Here is a 22,880-nt window from a genome sequence, read left to right as displayed (position 1 = left end):
AAACAACAAACCCAACAAAAAATCCTCGGTGATCACAGGGGAGATGAAGCTGCTCTGACTCAGAAGTGCTGCAGGTGTCTCACCATCCTGATCTCCACAAACTGGGCAGTCCCTCACGTGAAACAGGTCCTGTCAGGTGGCATTTGGAGCTGTCTGCAGAGCACCCCTGGGGCTGCAGCCTGGCCTGGGGGCAGAGCCAGGGTGGCACGGGAAGAGTCACTTCTTGTTATTCTCTTTCAACAGTGCCCAACTCCTGCCTCAGGAACAGCCGCTGAAATGCCACTCCCTGTGCTGCACTGCAAAGGGGCAGAGAGGAGAGAGCAGAGTGGGACCCCAAAGGGTGCAGAGCAGCTCCCCTTGGGCACACACTGAGGCTGGGCCCTCAGTGAGGGGTGTCACTGACACAGGTGGGTGACACACACCACAAGGGACACGAACCCTGTCACTCCTCCAGCTCAGACTGCAGCACCACATGGCTCAGGACCACTGCGAGCTCAAACTGTGCTGAAAAATTCCTTCTTTGGCCTAAGCCAACACAATTTTGTGATCATTGAACAAAACACCCTGCAATGGCCCAGAGAGCGGGAAATATAGCTCTGAGTGAGCAGAAGCAGCACTTCCAGACCATGGGGGAATCCAAAGGAGCTAATGCTGCTCCAGATTGAGCACTGGAAATCACTGGAAACACAGCACAGCTGAGAGCCCTGGGCCAGGGGAACGTGCTCTCCCTGCACGGCTGCCACTGCTCTCCTGCTGCACTAAGCTCGTTTCTGCACTTTGTCACAATTCCAGAACAGGAGATTATCTTTAAATTTGTGATAATTACCACAAGCCACTTTCATTCCCAGCTTTTAAGTGTCTGCTGCTGTACACATACCAAACGTGGAATCAACACCAACCATCCACACAAAGGAAAGGTATTGGAGGGAAGAAACCACAGATTTCAGGGATGAAAGATGCCTGACGTGGGCAAGAGCAACCCCAGCAAAACTTCCCTCTGCCCCCACCACTAATAAAAATTAATCAGCTTTATAAAATCAACTTGTCTAGTCAGAAAATGTAAAAATCATCCCCTGGCTCCTCTGTGCACAGCACATGGCTGTGCTCAGCTCAAACAAGCTGACAGATGGTCTGGCAAAATCTGATTTAACTCCAGCTCCAGGGGTTATTGAGCCACGAGGCAGCGCTGGGGTTTGCGGGAGCGCTGCTGCGGGAAGTTTCGACACTTAATGAGCTAATTGAAATAATTCTGATCCGATTTGGGGTGGCTTACCAGACCATGCTCAGAAATGGGATGAGAGGCTCTGGGAGGGAAACCCTGAGATGAAACCCCAACTTTCTGCCCAGCCTCCAGACTGTGCCTGGGCTCTGCCAGGCACTTCATGCATGCTTGACCTGCTGCCTTCAGTTCTGTTCTCATCTGTGCAGGGCTTCGAGTGACCCTGTCCCAGTGCTTGAGCTTCTGTGCAGCCTCTGAAATAAACACTTCAGTTGTGGCATTCAGCAATTCCCATCTCAGACTTAACTTGTGTTTTTTCCATATTCACAGTCACATTGGACATCTCCACCACTAAGCTGAGGCCCTGCAGGACAGGAAGGAATTTCCTCCTGGAAAGCCTCTGCACAGGAAAGAGCTCAAGTTTCAGCTCTACCAGCCAGAGGAGCAAAACTTCCACAAGGTAAGGGTGGGGAGGCCCTGGCACAGAGCGCCCAGAGCAGCTGTGGCTGCCCCTGAATCCCTGGAAGTGTTCCAGTCCAGGTTGGATGAGGCTTGGAGCAAACTGGGATAGTGGAAGGTGTCCCTTTCACTCCCTCCAAAGCAGCTGAGACAGGTTGACTTGCCAAAACCCTTCATCATCAAAACAGACATTAGAGGCTTCTGTCCACTGGAAAGGAATTCCTTAAAAGGTTTACAAAAATCCAGCAGAAGCCTAATTTAAGATCACAGAATATCCTGAATATCCTAGTGGGATCCTAGAATATCCTGAGTGGGAAGGCACCCACAAGGACCATTGATCCCAGCCCCTGTCCCTGCACAGCCACCCCAAGAACCCCACCCTGAGCAGCCCTGGGAGCTCCTGGAGCTCTGGCAGCCTTGGCACCATTCCCTGGGGAGCCTGGGCAGTGCCCACATGATCTAATAACGAAGTTTTCTTTATATACACAGACATATATTTATAAATTTTAAGTGTTAGATGCTTTATGATGCCCTAGAGAAGTCAAAACAAATCTGAATAACCAGTGGACTCCTTTCTCTGATCAGAACTGCTGCTGCAGCTTTACTAAAAGCTTCACTTTATTTAAGGGTTTATAAGGACATACAATGTGACTGGAACTAAAAATATGTGAAAATGGAAATGCTACATAAGCTTCTTGGCTGGAGGCTGCAACAGCATGACTCTCCCAGAAATCCAGCACACCAGAGACCTGCAGTTTGCCACTTGCACCCAGCCTGGTCTGGTGGAAGGTGTCCCAAAGGAGTGTGCCTATCTCATTTTTCACTTTCTCCATTGAGAACAAGACAATGTGACACAGCTGAGCAGCCCATTTGGACAACGAGGGGATGTGGAGACTGCGACCAGGACATGATTCCCTGTTCCATCTGACCCCTAATATAGACTTGCTCAGTCAATGCCTTACAGGCAAAGGCAGGAACAAGAATGCCAAGACAGGAGCTGTGGAAGTTAAAGTCCCTACACATGTATTGCTATATATACAGGCAGAAAGGATGGCAATTAAACATATCCATCAAAAGAGACCACTATTACTACCTGTAAGAGACTGCTGGTAAAAACAAATTAAATTAAGGGAGACTGGGGGAAGGTGATTCAGCAAATCATGGAATGGTATGGGTTGGAAGGTACCTTAAAGTTCATCTCATTCCACCCCTTGCTGTGGGCAGGGACACCTTCCACTAGACCAGGGTGCTCTGAGCCCCCTCCTTGGACACTTCCAGCAATGGGGCAGCCACAGCTGCTCTGGGCACCCTGTGCCAGGGCCTCAGTACCCTCACAGGGAATAATTTCTTTGCAATATCCCATCCATCCCTGCCCTCTGACAGGGCATTTTCCCTTGTTCTGTCCCTCCAGGCCCTTGTCCAGAGTCCCTCTCCAGCTCTCTTGTAAGCCAGAAAACACTCCTGAGCTGGGAAGCAGCCCCTGAGCCAGAGCAGCAGCCAGCTGGGCTTCCCAAGCAGCCAGCAGAAGCATCAGGCTGTGTCTCAAGGCACAGGCAAAATCAATCCCTGAATTTTTTCTCACACGCCACATGTGTGGCTCCAGCTCCCCGCACATGGAGCAGCAGCACAGGGCAGTCCTGGGAGGAGAGGGGACACCACATGGGCAGGAGCTGGCTGAGCCACCCCCCAGAGAAGGCAGCTGAGTACAACCTGCCCTTCCTAGGCATCTACTTCTGATCATTAAATATATTTTCTTCCCATAATTCAACACAATTTTATTCAGATGAGAATCATCAAGTAAGGCACAAAATTAAATTAAAATGTTGGGGTTTTTTTCCCCTTATATTTGCCATCTCTTGGTATAAAGAGCTGTAGCTGTTGAGCACCCTGGGTGTGGATCACTGTTCCTGCCATCTGAGAGCTTGGAGAAATAAGACAGAAATAAAGCAACCAGAGATAAATTCTGCTTGTTATGTAGAACCTACATAAAGCTTTACCATCTAAATGTATCTATTTTTCCCTGCAGCATGGCCAGACTGACTGACTTTTGGGATCATTCACACAAAACTGGTGCTGGTCAAACCCAGCTGACCCTCTCTACTGCCTGGTTCACCCCATTACTCATCCCAGTGCTCAGGCAAGGCTGGCTCCATCCCTATGGGCAAGCATACAGGGGGAGGAGAGGCCTGGCTCTGATGCACCTGCAGCACAGGTAGCTCAACATTCCTGAGGACACTTCAGCCAGCATCCACAGTCCAGCAGCTCTTTGCAGCAGAAATGCTGGCAGCATGGGCAGTATCCAAACTGGGCTACCAGGAGTAGCCAGAGATAAATAATCCTGTTTAATCCCACCTCAACCACCCTGACCTCCTCCCTGTCCTCTGCTCCTTCTTGTCACCCACGTGGGCTCTGTGCCTTGTTTGAAGCACACAGGAGCCACCTTCACATAAAACAACATTTGCACACCAGGATCTGCTGCCCCAGCTCCGTGTGCTGCACCCTTCCCATGGCCTTTGTCTTGTTTTCCTCAGCAGAAACGCTGGGGATGGGAACAGCAAGGCTTGTACAAATAAATGGCTTGTACAGAGGAAGGGAAAGAGCTTAATGTGCAGGCTGGGCCTCGGGGCACTGCTGTGCTACCTGCTGAGAGCAGTGACACGGCTGACCCCTCCTTTCCACCCCGGGCATGGACATGCTCCTCCATTAAGTGGAGACAGACAGGCACAGGGAGCCCCAGCCACCCCCTCAGGTTTCTGACCCCCAGACTCCAGAAGCTGCTCCCCTGCTAGCTCCTAGGGATCAGCTCTGAACCTGTATTTTACAGCCCAGTTCCGCTGATCAAAGCAAACTTCCAGCTTATGGAGCATCAGCACTGCTAGGCACTGCCACAAAAGGATGTTCTGCAGTAAAGGCATCTACCAGCCAGGTTTATTTTTGGGTTTATGCAGAAACTCTTTCTGCCTCAAAAATAAATCCGTTTATCCCAGCTCAAGAGGCAGGGCAGAAGCTGAAGACGCAAGCAGGGAGTTAACACGTCCCTTCCTCATCGTCAGCTGCAGGTGCCAGCACATCCGGGGTGCAGCATCCCGGGTGCAGCCCTCCTCGGGGAGCTGAGCCAGGACATCACCACGCTGGAACATTTCCTTAACAACTCCCTGGAAAAGCACTTACAGCACCAAAGCCCAATTACAGTGAGGAACAAGCAGGACAAGACCAGGGAAATGAAATTCAAAAAGAACTGATTTGTTTTCTTGTTTTGGATCAGCTGCATGTAGAAAAAGGACAATTTTGGAGTGCTGAGCCCAAAGCGTGTGACACAGTGACAAAAAGCACAACAAAAATCTCATCAAAAGCAGCACACAATAGCTGCCACCCAGCAGCGGAACAGGCTGCAGCCGCTCGCCTCAGTAATTATGCAATCCAGTGGGATGTTCGGGCAAACATCTGCTCCATGGGAAAGGTGCAGCCTTATCTGAACACCGTGTTCCTGCTCCCTTCCACACGCTGGCCACAGGAGGATTGTGCAGGGAGGAACACAGGCTCCCAGCACGTCCCCCCGGGGCACTGGGGGCAGGCAGGGGAGGATCCCAAGGTCGGACACCCAGCAGCAGCCTGGGAATGCCGGCCTCTTCCATCCTTCTGGCTTTGCTGTTTATTACAACCTGCAAGCCCAATCTGCCTACCAGCACTCACAACAAAGCTGGAGCAGGATTAGAGACAGCAAACATGGAGCAGGAAGTGTCACCTCTGCAGGACAGAGCCAGTTCTGTGCCTGTGATGACACTCAGGCACAGAGGTGCCGCACTCAAACCACGACGCCAATTTAGAGCAGGGCCATAAAAGGCTAAAGGACTTTGAAGCCACATTCCTCACAATCATCGAGAAGTGCCAGAGCAACATTCAGCTGCCCTTACCTTTGTTCAAGGGAAGGATAAGCTTCAAATCCCCTACTAGCAGGTTACAACCCACTGACTCTGCTCACTCCAGCATGTCCTGCCTGCCCAGAGCTGTGGTTTGGCAGCAAGAGAGGACACAGAATCTCCTGCTGCCTTTCTAGCTGTGTTGCAAAACCACTGGGGACCTGAATGTAGCACATGACCCCAGGCAGCCCCTGGGACTCTATTCTGTGTGTTCAGATGGAGTTTCCAGCTGCCACAAGGTCCCCGAGAGCCACTTCCCAAACCCAGGTCAGAGAAGCACAAGGCAGTGAAGGAATTCACTTCCCTCCTTCATTTTCCAAGCATCCCCCCTGCCTGCAGAGAAGGGGGGATGCTGAGAAGCAGGCTGCAGGACCTTTAACATGTCCTACCAATGTGCAGGGAAGGAGGCTCACCTCCATCCTCCAATATGCTGCTCTCCCAATGCCACTAATAAAGAGGGAGAAGCTTGACCTGACTAATCTGAGGTTACACCCTGCCTGCTACAGCCAGAACAGTTGTTCTGTCCCAAATACCCAGGGTTTCCATTGTGGCACAGCTCAGGGCTTTGGCTGCTTGGGGCTTAGCATCAGCCCATAGCACCTCCCAGCCAGGTAGGGATTAGTGCTGCTGGAGCCTTGGCACCAGCCAGGCTCCTTTTGGAACTCTCTGGCTCTGTGAGGACACCTCAAGGCAGGTTCCAGGCAAAGGACAGGGAACTGGCTAGCTGGAAAAAGGATATATTCACTGTGCTCAATCCCAAAATTACTTATGCTGATAAACAGTGCAGAAGATTGTTATTGAGAGGACAAACCCCCTTTAACTAGAGCAGGAGGATGCCTTTGAACATCAGCTTGGCTCCCTTTCCAATATTCCTTCTCTGGGTATCTTGCAGAGGATCTAAGCCTGTCTGGGGGAGCACTGGCAATGCAAAGGAATCATTCCAGCTGCCTGCAGGAGCAGCAGCACAGCAGACACCATGAGAGCTGGACTGCAGGCTGCACGAGACAGTGACAAACTATCCCCCCGACTTTATCTCTCTGCCCTGGCTCCCTCCAGGAGGGCTTGGCCAGATAATTCATAACTTCCACTATTTAAAAGTGTCTTTCTCAAATGAGCCTGAGCCCCTTGCTCACTCACCAGCAGGAATTATTCTAATCTAATTTAGCCTGAGAATACAAGACTGCAACCCACGAAAGATATCCACCATTTTCTAACATTCTAAAAAAACATGTTGAAGTCCAGTCACTTCAGTCAAAGAAGGTAAGGAAATCTATTTAAGGTTTCCCAATAATCACCTACCACAACACCAGGACACAGATGTCACCACAGTCAGCACAGCTTTAAATCCGTGGGATGCCAGTATCCCAACCAACAGCAGCCCCCAAAGGGAAAACTGCTGTTCTGACTGCAGGCCACCCTTCACAAGACATCCCAAAGGTGCACCTGGATTTTTACCTAGTGGGGCATTTCCTGATTTACTCTGTGGCCAAAGCTGCTCGGCTAAATCCTGTAAGATTTAATTCCACTCTGGCTAACATCACCTGACAGAGATTTTCTGAGGGTGCTCAAGCACTGGAGACTTGAAAGGGGATTTCAGAGCAAGGTTACGTGCAACATGCGTCACTGGAGATAAAGTCCTTGTACCCAGCCTGATGGGAGCAGCCAACAAACTCCTTCACCAAACGCTTCCAGGCTGCCACAAGTCCTGCTGACAACACTGCAATGTTGAGCTTTGCATTCCAATGCTGAGGACAAGGCCTGGGTGGGAAAGGAGGCAGGGACATCTCTAACTTCTACCTGTTTCAAAACCAGATGTCCAGGCAAAAGCATTAGGTTGCATTTCCAGTTTTTAGAGTGTGAGTTTATGATACAGCCCTCAAAGAGCACATCCTCTGCACTACTCAGACATGGTTTTCAAGTTGACCAGGTACCAATGAAAACACACAGTTAAGAAAACACGCTTAAAAAAGCAGAGCAGTGACACATCCAGTCAAGGTTTGACTCGATAATCTTGCAGGTCTTTTGCAACCTTAATAGTTCCATGATTCTGTGACCTACTTCTAAATAAACCTGAGTTTTTGCTGATGTAAAAAGGAGAAACACCCAAGCTCTCCAGGCTGCAGATACAGCTCATCTGAGCTGGTTTCTTGGCCTCATTCAAAACTCAACTCTTCCAACTCTACTCCTTCCCATCAGCATGTCCTGTGCTTGCCTGGCAGCACCTCACCACCCTTGCTGCCTGTGCCTCTCCTGCACCACCCATCCAGATCCCAGAGCACAACAAAGTGAGGGCTGGCCAGCTCTTTAGGAGCAAACCCTGCTTAATCCATTCCAGCTACTGCAAATTCTTTCCTCCAGGTAGATCCAGATGGATCCTGGGCTGCATCAAAAGAATTGTGACCAGCAGGTTGAGGAAGGGGATTCTGCTCCTCCACCCCACTCGTGTGAGGTCCCACCTGCAGAACTGCCTCCAGGTCTGGGGTCCAACATCAACAAGATATGGAGCTGCTGGAGCAAGTCCAGAGGACCTGGAGCAAGAGCAGGAGGTCCTCTGCTCTGAAGCTGAGGGTGTTCACCTGGGCAAGGCTCCAGGGAGAGCTCAGAGCCCCTTGCAGGACCTAAAGGTGCTTCAAGAGAGCCAGAGAGGAACTTTGGACAAGGGCTTAGAAGGACAGGACAAGGGGGAATGGCTTCCCACTGCCAGAGGGCAGGGTTAGATGGGATATTGGGAAGAAATTTTTGGCTGTGAGGGTGGTGAGGCCCTGGCACAGGATGTCCTCAGGAGATGTGGCTGTCCAGCCCTGGCAGTGCTCAAGCTCAGGTTGGATGGGGCTTGGAGCAACCTGGTCTAGTGGAAGGTGTCCCTGCCCATGGCAGGTGATGGAACAAGATGAGCATTAAGGTCCCTTCCAACCCAAACTGTTCTGTGATTCCATGATCCCTCCCCTCCCTGGACATGCCAACACCTTCTCTCTTCCCCAGACTGAGGGGGCTGGTAGCCAGGAGAGATTCTGAGCCTCCAGTGTCCACCCCAGCTGGGGCTCTGTGAGCCAACATTCCCCAGAGCTCTGGACAGACAGGTCACTGTGCAGTCACACTCAGGAATGACCTCCAGGGCAACAGCTACTGACACAGGGTGTGGGGAGTTGGAGTTAACAATAAATTCACATTTCTGCTCATTACCATGTTCTTTTCTCACCAGCCTAGCTAAGGCCTTCTGCTCTCTGTGACTCAAGTGTTTGGGTCAGGTGCTCCTGCTCTGCTCTCACAAAGGCACCTGAACAGATGGAAGAAAACAAACCACAGCAGAACAAGCTCCAAAGATGGAGTGTGCTGCCAAAAATTGTAACTCAAAGTTTCAGCAAGTCTCTCCTCTCCCTGGGATCCTGGCTGTAGCATGGTAGCCAGTGACTCAGCTAGGAGCTGAAAAGGAGATACCTAAAAAACAATGACTTTTCAAAAAATACTTCTAGAGCTCTTACTAGGAAATTCAAACAGGTGAGACACACAAAGAGGGCATGAAGACACAGTCTGCTGCCCATGCTGGGCTACAGGGATGTCTCAGTTGCATTGAGACCAGGGACAGCCTCCTGCAGTGCAGGAAGCCAGAGCTGAAGGACAGGCTGGCTCTGGCACACACCTGTAGCCTGCTCAAAGCTGGGGCAGAAAAGGAGCTTCTTCTGGAGGACCTGCACTTCAGAGGCTCAGCCAGGAATTTATTACTTCTATTTAACCAAGTGCAGCAATGCCCATTTATTTATTCATTTGGGAACCAGATCTTCAGATTCTGCACAGGTACGTACCCAAACAAAGATGCAAAAGAAGAAAGAGCAAAATCCAAAAGAGCACTGAGGCTCCCAAGGTGCTGCTCAGGCAGAACTGAGGCTGTTGCTGAGCTTGTTCTCCTAAACTCCTGCAGGCCCCAAGGTGCTGAGGACCCTGCAGATTGCTGGCACTGTTTTCCCCAAGGCTGAGCACACACTTGTACCCAGCACAGCCACAAAACCCTCTGGGAGCAGCACCAGCTTGGGCTGAGCTTGCAGAGGCCACGGGATGTACCTCACCTTGGTATTCCTGCATTTGCATAGGACAGGGGAGGGGTCAAGGTCTCTCTGAAATGATGTGGTTTCTAGGATGTGTCTGACAGATGAAAGACAAGAAGCTACCTTGGAGTTGAACCCCAGCCAGCTGGGTCAGCTCTCTTCCCAGCTTTCCAGAGCCTCCAGATCTTGTGCTGTGGGTTTCAGGGCAGCTCATCTCCAGTGAGGAGGAGGAAAGGCATGCCCTAAACAGAGAGAACTACAACTAAAGAATATTGGCTGACTACAACTAAGAATATTCCTGTCCCACACAGGGTTGGCAAGACCCCTCTGCCCAGGTGGGATGTGCCGGTGGGGTGAACACAACCTTAACCAGGGAAGCAGAAAGCAAATTTGGGCATCAAGCTTGAATTCCCAAGACAATGACTTTGCAAAAACACAAGTGACCACCTCAGGAAGAGCCTAGGCTGGCTGCCTACACAGCTCATAAATGTGCACTGAAATCACTTTGTAAGCTCCAGATGAAACTGGGAACAACTTCTGGTCTCCGAGGTTCTCAAACAGAGCCCTGAACAACTTGTGCCCTTCTCAGGGCTTTACTCAGCACCTGCCCAACACAAGGAAAATCTTGGGATGCCATATGAATCATAGAATCACTAAGGCTGGAAAAGACCTCCTACATCATCAGGCCCAACCTCTACTGAAGCTCATCATGCCCACTAAACCATACAGCCAAGTGCCATTTCTACTTGTTCTTTGAACACTTCCAGGGATATCATCACCACCATTGTTCTGGGTAGCCCGTCAAGGCCTGACCACTCTTTCAGTGAGGAAATTTTCCCAGTGTCCAACCTGAACCACCCCTAGGCCGTTTCCTCTCCTCCTGTCCCTGTTCCCTGGGAGCAGAGCCTGGCCCCTCCTGTCAGGAAGTTGTGCAGAGCCACAAGGTTCCTCCTGAGCCTCCTTTTCTCGCCCCCAGCTCCCCCAGTTGCTCCTGGTGCTCCAGCCCCTTCCCCAGCTCTGTTCCTTTCTCTGGACATGCTCCAGCCTCTCAATGTCCTTCTTGTTGTGAGGGGCCCAAAAGTGACCCCAGGATTCGAGCAGGGCCTCAGCAGTGCCCAGCACAGGGGGGCAGTCACTGCTCTGGTCCTGCTGGCCACACAAGTCAAGCCAGCAGCATGGAGTGAACTTCAGCTTAGCATTTCTGAACTACACAGAAGAACCTCATGAGTTCTTTAATGCTGTTTGCTAAGATTTCAATAAAACAAGAAATAAATTTGCTCCCCTGAACCAGAACACTACAAGTTTGGATCAAACAAACACACACTACCACTGACCTGCAAAAGAGAGGGGGAACAGCACAATCTGCTCCTCTGTTTGGAGATAAACACAAGCCACAGCCAGGCACACTGACATCAAATATTCTCTCTGAAAAGCATCTCCAGGAGGACAACCCAGCTGTGTGCCCAGGCTTCTCCTCCCAGCCACCAGCTGTCTGGTTGATGGTGGTGGTTGTGGAGAGGCAGGAACAGACAGAGGTGTGGGGTGTCACTGGCCAACACTTACACAGCAGCTCTCAGTGGGGAATAAAGGGAATAAAGGGAGCCATCAGACTGCCCATGTCAGCCTGCAGAATCCAGGCTCTACATTTCCTGGCTCCCAATCCAGTAGCCTCCTTCCAAACCAGATGGCTTCAGCCCCCAGCTCTGTCCCACCAAGGCCCAGGTTGAGCTGCTTTCCCAAAGCAGGTCTGAGCTCCTTTCCCACAGCAGGGCAGGCTCAGAGCAGCAGGGGGAAGGTGCCCGTGGGAACAGGAGAAGGCAGCTGTGATGAAACAGAACCATCCTGCAGCTACCACAGCCCCTTTCAAGGATGGGCCTGACCAAGCTCTACCGTTTTGGATGGGCTTCAGTCTTGGCTTCCTCTTCACCAAAATGGGTGCATTGGTTTTGCCTGCACTTAAAGGCGAGTCAAAAGGCAAAGGAGGTTTGGAGACTGCTTTCCTGTCAAGTCAAAAGCAGGAGCTCTAATAGAAAACATGAAGTACTGGCAGCACTTGCTACTTCTGCCTGCAACACACTCCTTTTTCCTTTAGATGAGCAGCTGCCATTCAGACACATCCCTCCCTCCCACAGGACTTGAATTAAGTCATTTTTCACCCCACCTCACCCTTACAGATTAAGTTTTTAACCCACTTCACAGCAAAACTCAGCATTTAAATTTAATTTCTTCAGCTGCTGTAAAAACCCACCTTGTTTCTCTAGGTCACAGTTTGCTCTTCATGCTGGGCACTTCTAGCCTCCTTTCACTCCCAGTTTTCAGCTCAGAAAAGATTAAAAATAAATCCAATCTTTGTGTTTTAAAATCTAGGAGTTCAGGGAGCCACAGTATGTCTCTGAGATTGTTATAAACCTTAAATCTCATCCCCTGTGGAAGTGCATTGCCATCCCATCCATGCAAAACCAGAGCCTGCACATATTAAATCAAGTTCCTCCCAAATTGCCGCGTTTCTCATTTTCTTTAATAAGCATTTTCTGGCATTATCAGTCCAGAAGCCACTTACTCAAAAGAGTGTCCCAGATAGTTAATCCACCAGTGACTCCTGCCCAATACTGAAATGAAAACAAACATCCAACCCTCTGAGACTACAGAGGAGAAAGAACTGTCAGCAGTTCTCTACCATCAAAATTAATTTAAGCCTGAAGAGATGCTGGGTTGAGAAGAAGTATCTTGGAATTAAAAAAAATCCAGATGTATATCAATCAGTATGAGGCTGCAGCCTCACCTTGAGTTCTGAGGGCACTTTGGTCACCACAAGATCAGAAGGAGCCAAAGCTGTTGGAGAGTGGCCAAAGGAGGGACACGGAGCTGGGGAAGGGCTGAGGAGCAGCTGAGGGCCCTTGGCTGGTTCAGCTGGAGCCCAGGAGACTGAGGGGAGGCTCCTGGGGGCTGCAGCTCCTGCCCAGGGCAGGCACAGGGGCAGGGGCTGAGCTCTGCTCTGGGACAGGGACAGGAGCCCAGCAAGGGCTGGAGCTGGGCCAGGCCTTGGCATGGAGCTCAGGGCAAGGTTCTTCCCCCCGAGGCTGCTGGGCACTGCCCAGGCTCCCCAGGGAATGGTGCCAAGGCTGCCACAGCTCCAGGAGCTCCCAGGGCTGCTCAGGGTGGGGTTCTTGGGGTGGCCTGGGCAGGGACAGGGGCTGGGATCCATGATCCCTGTGAGTCCCTTCCAGCTCAGGATATTCCAGGAATCTGTGAAAAGCTACAAAATGCAACACAATATCCACCTCCTGAAAAACTTCATTGTCTTTTAATGTAAATCAGAATTACAGGGGGAAAAAACATTCCATTAAGCAAAGGCAATTGTTAATCTTCCAGATTTCAGCTCTAATCACTGAACAAACAGTCCTCACCAACCACAAAAATCACCCCATAACATGTGCTATTTCAACTCCCAAATAATCCCCACCTGTTAGGCAAGAGTGAAACCCAAGGCCTTATTTCTGAATTCCACCTCAGCAAGTGTCTGTAACTGAGCATGTCATTAACAGTGACAAGCACAGCTTTGAGACTTCATTTTCTGCTCTCTCTATTCCAGCTTTGAAGTCAGGGACTATTTTACATCTCTACAGTTTGCATTTCTGCCAGCAAATGCTCTGCATTTTGTACACTGCCCCCGTCAACACAGCCAGCCAGATGGAGAGAGCGGCACCCAACACGTACAGAGAGGAGGAAAACTGTCACTTTGCAGATGACAGCCAGTTAAAAGTGACATTTAAAAAGAAGACAAACGGTTTCAGGTATTACATCTGCCCTCTGGGCTGCATGTGGGACTGAGCACACCACCCCTTCATCCTGGCACAGGGATGCAGAACCAGCTATGCTGACAGAAACTGCGGAATCAAGAACGCACAGAGACAACCAAGTTCCACATCAGCATCCAAGTGGAGTGACTGTGACTGCTGAAGTGCCATCAGCACATTCAAGGAAGGAGCACTCAGCCAGAGGAGGATTTTAGCCAGCTCCCTCCCCTTGAAAAATGCAATAATGGACAATTTTATACTGAAAAATCCACAAAATCTGGTCCATCAGATGTGCAGAGAAACTGCAGAAAGAAAAACAACTGCAACATCTTTGTCCTCAGCTCCTGCATCCTGCTCAAAGCAGAGGCTTTGGCAATATTTCCTTGTGTCTTGGCCCAGGTCACAGAATGTGCCAAACACGACAAGGCAGCAGAAAGATGGGCAGATCTTCCCTGGTATTTTAGAGCAGCAGACTTTTAACAAAGTCACTTTTGCCTTGCAGAGAACTCTTCCCTCTCCCCCAATTTCCCCCCATGGAAACTGCCATCAGTGTCACAAAGCCAGGGTGAGCTCCAGTTCGCAGCCCTGCACTGGGATGAGAGCTGCACATCCTAAGGACCCAGCCAGAGGCCATGGCAGGCTCCAGCTCATCACCTTCACTTTACTTTGTACTATGCACACGTGTGTTTCTAGGCCTTATGCCAAGCCTGAAGCTTTTTCTTAAATCCCTCAGTTTTTCAGGACCTCAAGTAAAATCAATAGACACCAGAGGTAACTGACTTAAGCTGGGCTGTCCCCTCTGTGGGATCCACTGTGGAAAAAGTGGTAACAAAACCAAGCAGGCTTCCAAGGGCAGAAACCAGCCATGTCCCACCTCAGCTGTTGTGACTGCCAAAATTTTATCAAGTGTGTTGGACAAAGCAGGACACAGCACTGCTGGTGGCTGAGCCTGAACTCTGCCAGAGTTCCCAGGTGTTTGGACAATGCTCTCAGGCACTCAGTGGGATTCTTGGGGTTCTCCTATGCAGGGCCACGACCTGGACTCAATGATCCTCATGGGTCCCTTCCAGCCCAGGAGATTCTATGACTCTGGTTTCCAGCACTGTGGTCTGCTGAGAGCCTCACAGCACTTTGGAGATGAGTCTTGAGCTTTGAAAGGACTTCATGAAACTTCTCCAAACTTACATAAAAATACTCAAGTGCTCTGAACCCTTTGTGAGTTGTATCCATGCACCAACCCAAATTGCTCCACTCAAGTTGCTCAAATTGGTGCCAAGTGGCCTGAATTACCTGAGCTCAGCCTTGAGTGAGATAAAAATCCATACACAGCCATTCTGAGCCAACTCCATCACTGGAGGGCTGACAGGACCAGCACTGAACAGCACCTGAAGCAATGCTGTGACTGTACTGCTGCTCAACTATAGCTGGTGAAAAACTAGGTAAATTCCTAGAGCTCAGGAGGATGCTTGTCCTTAAACCAGAATCACAGTGCCATCCACAAATCAGGAATTCCACCCCAAAAAATAATTGAAATAATTGAATTAAATCACCTTGAAGTTATTCATCTCATGCACAGAAACAACACTGTTTTGCTGTACTGCTGGAGAGCTATATTTGATTATTTTGGTAGGTAATAAACAGGTAGAGGAGCCTTCCAAGGCCACAGGATGCTCCACAGCTCGACAGCAGCAAGACGAAGGTGGTCCCCCCTCATCATCACCCTGCAGCACACGTGGCTGGGATATTCTCCCATCCCGCAGGAAGGGGAGGAGGGAGAGCAGATTAAGGTGACCTAAATTACTACTGCTTTAAATATACAGGAGAATTGCTTTTATTCTACCTACTTCATTCCTCCCTGGCCTTCCTGTCCCACATAGGCTTGGCAAGACCCCTCTGCCCAGGTGAGGTGAACACAACCTTAACCAGGGAGGCAGAAAGCAAGTTTGGGCATCAAGCTTGAATTCCCAAGAGACTGACTTCACAAACAATGCTCTTTCAATGGACATGACACATGTCCTCAACTCCATCAGGTTGCACTTCACCAGCCCCAGTGGTTGTCTCAGCCACTGGAAATCCAGACCTTCACTTACTTGGGGTGACAGAAAATAAAATAGCAACTGAGAACAGCAAATGCCAAGGGAAAGAAAAGTCTAATGAGCAATTTAAACAACATCTTGTCAGGCCAGCAAATGAGCAGGCAAAACAGTCTTGACTAATTCTACTCTTGCAGAAGCACAACATGGTCACCAGCACAGTCTGACACATCCAAGACACCCATTTTGAAGGGCAGCATCCTGATGTGCCCAAAGTTTGGGTCACACTAAGAACATGCTTCTAACACCAGCCCTGCTAAATGACTGTGAGCTCAGGTCCCCGGCCTCAAAGGCAGCAGAACACTTCTCCTATAGAAAAAAAAAATGAAACAGCTGGAGAATTACTCTGATTTACTAAATTCAGTGAAGGAGTAGAGACCCGACTGGCTCCCAGCCCAGCACTCCCTTCCTCTGGTGAGCTGCATTTTCTTTAGGAGATGGCTGAGGTCAAAGCGCTACCAGATCTTCTGGAAAAGAAATTAGGAGGTGTCTGCCACGATACAGGAACACAGACAACTTGAATGTGAAGAGTCAGCAGTTTGACAGAGCTTTGTCCGAAAAAGCATTACTGACTTTAACTGAAGAGTTTATAGCTGCTGTGCCTAAACAGGCCTCAGAGCAGGAAAACTCATTTTGCAGGAGCCACCAAGACCCATGCAAGAGCTCCCACAGGAGAGCAGAAGCAGGAAAGCTTTAACAGCAGCAGCAGAGCACAGGGCAGAAGCTGAATCAAGCCTCATTCCCCAGCATGCCTGGGAGAGGTGAACATTATGCAGTAAGTGAAAAGCAAAGGTGAACATATGCAGTAAAGAGAAAAGCAGCGCTGGAGCTCGGTGGAGTCTGACCAGTCTGACTGAGCTCCCCAGCAGCCACAGCACCAGTGGCACTGTCCCAGCAGCGCTGCTGTGTTTGAATGACCACAAAAAAGGCAAAGCTGCCCTTGTCTTCCATTAATTCCTCCCAGTTCAGGAGACTGAGCTGTTTCACCCAGAACAAAGACATGAGCTGCTGCCTGTGCTGTTCCCATGTTCAGCTAATCTCCAGGCCCTTTCAGTGATGGACGTGGATGTGCCTGGGCTGGTCTTGTGACAAACCCCAGGCCATGACCTGGTTCCCTTTCCTGGATCAAGGAGTCCTTGGGTGGCAAGAGCAGCTACAGCTGTGCTCCTGGAATGTGGACCCTAGCCTTTCAAACACTCCTCATGCAACAGGCAGGTCTTCAACGATGAAGGCAAACAGCTGGTTACAACTTCTCTTTTCTCCCAGGAAGTCTTCCCCACCCTCTCTAGTAGCAATTTCTGCAAAGAGAACATGCAGGTTCTGCTGATTACAAAGGAGATGAGGACTGGGCTGACTTGATGAGTCTGCAAAGCATGAATGCAAACTGCACAGGCAGTGGTTGGACATAGCAAAGTTTGTTTCCTGTAACTCCAGATGCAAAGTCGAGCACTTATCCAGAGGGACAGCACTTCTCATAGGCATCTGCCAGAGGTGCAGCTGTAAAGAATATGCCAGCTCCATGCTATAAAAGAACACAGCTCTTCTACACATGTGGATTATTCCAGCCTGCTTCTGTGTTACAGTAAATATTGAAGAGAAACCTTCAAATCACACACCAACTCCTTAGCTGTACACATTTGTGGTTTTTTCAATAGAATTAGAAAAGAGCAGTATGCTTGCCACAGCTGAAAGCTTGCAGCTTTCAAAGAAAGCTGAAAGAGAGGCAAAGGGACTTGCAGCCTCTCCCCAGAGCTGTGAGATAAAAATATGTCATGGTAAATGGTGACCAGTGGCATGGGCAGGGCTGGGAACACTGGGACAACCCAGCACATTGCCAGCTTCAGATTTCCTCCCCACCACAGCATGTCCTCTGACTCAGCCTGGTAATTCACCACAAGCCAGTGCCAAAACCCACATGTAAGCTGGGGAAGCCACAAGAACACACCATGGAAGATCATGACACTTAATTTGGGGTTGACAGCATTTTCTGCTAAATATGTGGGTGAGGAGACAAAGTAACAGAAAAGCTGCTCTAATCACTTTTAGCTTTTTAATTACAAAAAAATGCTTTCCAGAAAGTCTGGAGGTTAACCCAGCTGTTGGCATCACTGAAAAGGTCAAGCAAACAAGTGCCAGGCTGCTTAGGAAGTGAGTATTTCAAAGACCTACCTAAGAAGGAAAAGCCCCAACATCACTGTATGATCACTGGCTTTTACAGGGCTCTTGGAGAAGCCAGGTTCCTGTCCACAGACTCAGTCTGCCAGTTCTCCCCAGAGGGGGAGAGCCTGGGATGGCCAGCAGCTGCTTTCCATTTGGCACATGCTCCCCCGGAGGCAGGTAAGCAATGCTGGGCTCTGCTGAGGTTTGTGCTGCCAAGGGATCAAGACCAAGCCCACTTCACAGAGGCCACAAGTTTGGTCTTTTACTTGATCCTCTTCCTTCTTGAGCTTTTGTTTCATTTCAGCATTGAACAGTCTTTGGGTCCCAGGCAGTGCCTTGATTTCCTCTGTGCTGTGCTCATGTGTTTTCCTGCCTGTGAGTGCATTCCCGTGGCAGAACAGCAGCAGCAGGGGCTCAGCATGGTGTGTGTCCTCATCCCAGCACTCAGGGAAACACAGGCAGCTGCACAGGCACCCTCAGCCAGCAGCAAACATCCAGACCATGCTTGGCCAGGAATTCTGCTTTGCCAAAGACTTACAGAACACAACAGTACTTTTCTCCTTTGAGTTCTTGCATTCACCATGGATTTAGAAATGGTGAAACACCACAGAGGTGCATCTGTCTGTCTGTCTGTCTGTCTGTCTATCTATCTATCTATCTATCTATCTATCTATCTATCTATCTATCTATAAGTACTTACAGGGAATCCACACCAAACAACTAGGGCTTTGCACCTGCACAGCACTTCTGCCTAGTCCCACAGACATGATCAGACAATCAGTTTGATGTAACTAAACAATTATGTTGTTGGGCACATTCATGAGCTGACCCAGCGTGTAGGCCTGGGAGATGGGTGAAGGACAGTAACACTGTCACTGGGTTATTAAACAAATCAAAGGGGACTATCAGAGATCTTGGTTAGAGACTTGGAAAGACTTAATGGGAAAGGAAATACCCCACCTTGCCACCTGCTGTTCTGCTGCTATTTATGAGCTTCAAGGCCAATCTGGATGGGGCTTGGAGCACCCTGGTCTACTGGAAGGTGTCCCTGCCCACAGTAGAGAGTTGGAATGAGATGGTCCCTTCCCACCCAAACTATTCTTTCATTCTGTGATTCAAACATTCTGAGTCACTTCTCTCTCAACATAAACATCTTGGGGAAAAGGAGGTTGCAAGGCCTCTGTGTTAAACCAGAGAGTGTGTCCCAAAACTGGCAGCCTACTCCAGTACCTGCTGCTCCCACTGTCTTCCCTGGGATCCAGGGGAGATCTGTGAGAGTGTATCCATGGGATCAGACCATCTGGGGAAGGCAGGACCTGCTCTGGCTCCCACTTTCTGCAGCCAGGATTCCAGAGGGAGCATCTCATGCCAGTGACATGGCCAGCAGCTCCTTCCCCATGCTGTGGATGGGAGCATTGAGCGTTCAATTCCGCCTAAACAAAGGCAACCCTCCTTGCACTGGGATTAGCAAATATTTCCCTCTCCCACTCTGCTTCTGACATTCCCCAGTGCAGTGCAAAAGGTGCAGTGATTTCTGCTTTTTGAGTCAGAAGTTAGTGACCCCACATAGCACCTGCAGCTCCCACATGCACATGAACAGATCTCATACCAGCAGGTCCCAGCAACCACATGGTTCTGCATCCATGTCAGGAGTGAGGAACCTGCCAGGCTTCTAGAGATTAATTATGGTACATGGGAATAAGCTTGGCAGCCCAAGGGGATGGATGGGAATAATCAAACACTGACAAAGCTGAAGCAGCAAGTGATGAGAAGAGCTCTCAAGTCTTTATCAGAGTATCACACAGCCATGGCAGGACTATTTCTGGAGTCAACTGGTGCTAACTGAAAGATGTGTCCATGAAGGAAGAGAGTGCTGGAATTCCTGCTGCTGCCTTTCAGGCTATAACCACCTTATATGGGAACACCATATTTCTTACGATTGTGCATCTGGCGAGAGCCCATAATGGTCATGTCAGTGAATCACTTCAATAATAGTTCCCAAATTATATATACTGTTCATACTGAATCCACTCAGGTCACTCCCTGAGGAGCCCTTCCAGAGAGGCCCATGTGCCTCCCGAGTGGGACGGGGCAGTGGCAGCTCTGCCCAGCAGTGGTGGAATGGGCTGTTATATACAGGTCAATGCCAAGTGCTGGTTAATGAAAATGAGAATAATCATTCCCCATCCTGTGTGTTCTCAGAAACTCATTCTGCAGCCTGCCCTGACACCGATACAGGCAGGCTCAGCATCCTTAGGGCAGTGCCCACATCTGCCTGCTGTGCACACTGCCCTTCCCAGCTCCCAGGCTCCACCATCCCAGCTTCCCTACGTGCTTCCAGCCGATTCATATCTTAAAGAACAATTAATTTGCCAGAGCAGCCTGAATTCTATTTTCATTGCCTTCCTCCTTCCCTGCAGCTGAGCTGTGACTTATTGACTGTGAAGTGACTGCAGGGTCTTTAAGAGTTCAAGGCACAGGGTGTTTTTCTGCCTGTTCCTGCCTGGCTGACTCCCTCTGTAATCATCCTCGCCAGCACCATTTCACGCCACAGAAGCATGTGACATCCAACTAAGCTGTGAACCATAATCATGCTGGGGATGATGTTTACATTTGATTTTTCCTCAAGCTGATAAGCTCTCTTCAATTTCCCCTCTCCATCGAGTTGGTATGAATTGAACTGCTTATGCCCCACAGGGTGGAATTCTTCTCTTATCTCTAATCTGCTCACTGAAAAAATTGTTTCCAGCAACCCTTCAAAAGTCACTTCAAAGTTATCACTGCTAAGAGGGAAGAGCTGCAATCCTGTTCCTGGGCTGTCGCAATCAACGCTCTGCAGTGCTTTGGAGACAGCCACACAGGTGCCACCAGCACACAGCACACCTGGCTCTCCCCTGGCAGGGGCTGGCATCTTCACTGTGCTCCTTCCGCCTGAGGTACAGCAAGACAGTTGTCCAACACAACTGTGAATCCTTGTTAAATCATTTCAGTTCCCTAAAGCGTTAGAATCCAACCTAGAAGAACACATTGGAGGCTTCTGCTCCAGCTCTGGACCATAAGTGATGGGCAGACTGAAGCCAGTGCAATAGGAGACCTGACCAACGGAAATAAATCCAACTTCAAGTCAACTCTACTTCCCCACTGAGAATTCCCACTTTAGAAAGGAGATGGTGGAGGCCAGTTCTGCTGTCCAACACTTGGATGGTGCCAGTTCTTTTGCAGTAACAGCTCTCCCATAACCCAACCACCCTTGAATAAAAGGTTTCCAGACCCTGTGTCTCCAGACTGCGCCTGGCTAGAGGAATGGTGATGCACCCTTTGCTTACCCAACCATCCCTGGGATCAGGGCACCCAGCCTAAACAAGCCCAGTACTCAGCTGTCACCCCACAGCACCATACCTCCCCATACCACCTCTGCTCTTGCCCACAGCTCACCAGAACCCTGGAGCAGCCCCTTTTACTCCCTGGAGTCCCTCCCCAGGGCATGAGGGTACAGATTCAGGGAGAAGGCACAGCAAGCATCTGCATCCATTAGATTTTAAAACTCCCTTTCAACTAGCTGGTCACAAAACTTTTTAAAACTTTGAAGCCAAGGTCTCAGGAATGAACAAATTGGGCCTGTATCTTCATGAATGAGCCCTGCTGCTAGCAATAAGTGAGGTTTTCTCCCTCAAAGCATGACATTTCCAAAAATTCCCTTCAGAATACTCTGTACCCTAAGTCAACCTACTGCCAAGGCCTCCCTGACTTCCAGCCCTTCTCCAGGCAGTTTTACTCCTGTACCAGACTAACTGTAATTTTTCTATAATTACTGGGGGTTTGGGGAAGGTGTTTGCTGGCCTGACCCAGTCTGGATTAACCCTGCCATGTTGTTCAGACAGAGCACAGCACCCAGATGCCTCCTCTCCCACCAGGTTTCAGCCACACTGGTGACCCTTCATCAACAGCACATGCAGAGCAGTGAGCACAAGGGGAGCAGCACAAAGCACCCGTCTAGGTGGGCCATGGGCACTTCAACACCTCCACACAGCAGCACAGGCACCAGTGCTATGGGGATCTGTCACCCAGTTTAGACCCTGGAGCACAGTGACAAGCCCAGACCCACAGCACAGCCTACCCTGTGTGGGTGCAGCCATGCCCTCCCACAGCCCACCACAGGCCACCTCCATCCCCCAGGGTTTCTCTTCTCCAGCAAAAACTCCTTTGCTGTTGTGCACGTTGTCCCCAGCCCCCCGGGAGCTCCAGCTGCAGGAGCAGCTGAGGCCAAGTGACACAATTTGGACGCTACCCAAGTGAGGAGTAAGCAACTTGACTTGAGAAATCAAAGCATTGGTGAGATTACTGGCTCCATTTCATATTTTTTACTATCACCGTAGAGGTAAGACAGCCTACAGGTTCATAAATTCAGATTTACTTGCTCATGGGAGAAGATAAATACACTCTCCCTGCTTAAACCCTTCCCGAGCAACAGTCTCCATAAACACTTTGCCTAGTCCTGAGCAACAACCCCCTATCCTCTCGATAAACCAGATATATGACAGCGAAATCAGAAGGACAAACTGTGTTTTAATTGTTCATTGGTGTCTCCCTCCCCATGCAGAAGGATGGAACAAGATGGGCTTTAAGGTCCCTTCCAGACCAAACTGTTCTGTGAGTGAGCAGCAAGAGGTTCTCTCTCACTCCTTTGGCATCACCTGCCACCCCTGCCCGTGCTGGAGAACACTCCCAAAAATGTGTCCAAGGGTGTGTGGGAGCACAGCAAGCAGCCTCGGGAAGGCAGGCTGCAGGCTGCCAGCCCCTGCATTTCTTTGCAGCACCGAGGAACCACAACAGGACGGCTGGGGCAGCTTCCCCCAGCCCAGACCTCAGCACCTTACCCAAAGTTACACACTACACCCACAGCCCCAGCAGGGCAGATGGCATCTGCGAAACGAGCACAGTTTCCACTGTAATTAGCTGCTTCTCAGAAGATCTAATGATGCTCATTTAAAGGCCTGACGACACGGAGATCGCTGTCATCACACAGCCAAGCCCTCTGAGCGGCCCGGACTCCGGCAGGTGCCTGGAGCTCCGCGTCGGGCCTGCGCAGGAACGTGTCAGCCCGGCAGCAGCAGGGCTGAACATCACGAGCACGGCTCAGCCAGCAATCCTGAGGCTGTTAATGAACTAGAAATAATTAGGCAGCGGTG

General features: G+C 50.0%; 1 protein-coding gene across 6 annotated transcripts in view; it reads right to left on the bottom strand.

The window, feature by feature from the left end:
• The window catches only part of PIP5K1C (phosphatidylinositol-4-phosphate 5-kinase type 1 gamma), a 52,810-nt gene that overhangs the window by 28,831 nt on the left and 1,099 nt on the right, over positions 1-22,880 (bottom strand). The window lies entirely within an intron of this gene.

Source organism: Molothrus ater, chromosome 26 (assembly GCF_012460135.2).
Source record: "Molothrus ater isolate BHLD 08-10-18 breed brown headed cowbird chromosome 26, BPBGC_Mater_1.1, whole genome shotgun sequence".
NCBI lineage: Eukaryota > Metazoa > Chordata > Aves > Passeriformes > Icteridae > Molothrus > Molothrus ater.
This window is presented reverse-complemented; position numbering and strand designations above follow the sequence as displayed.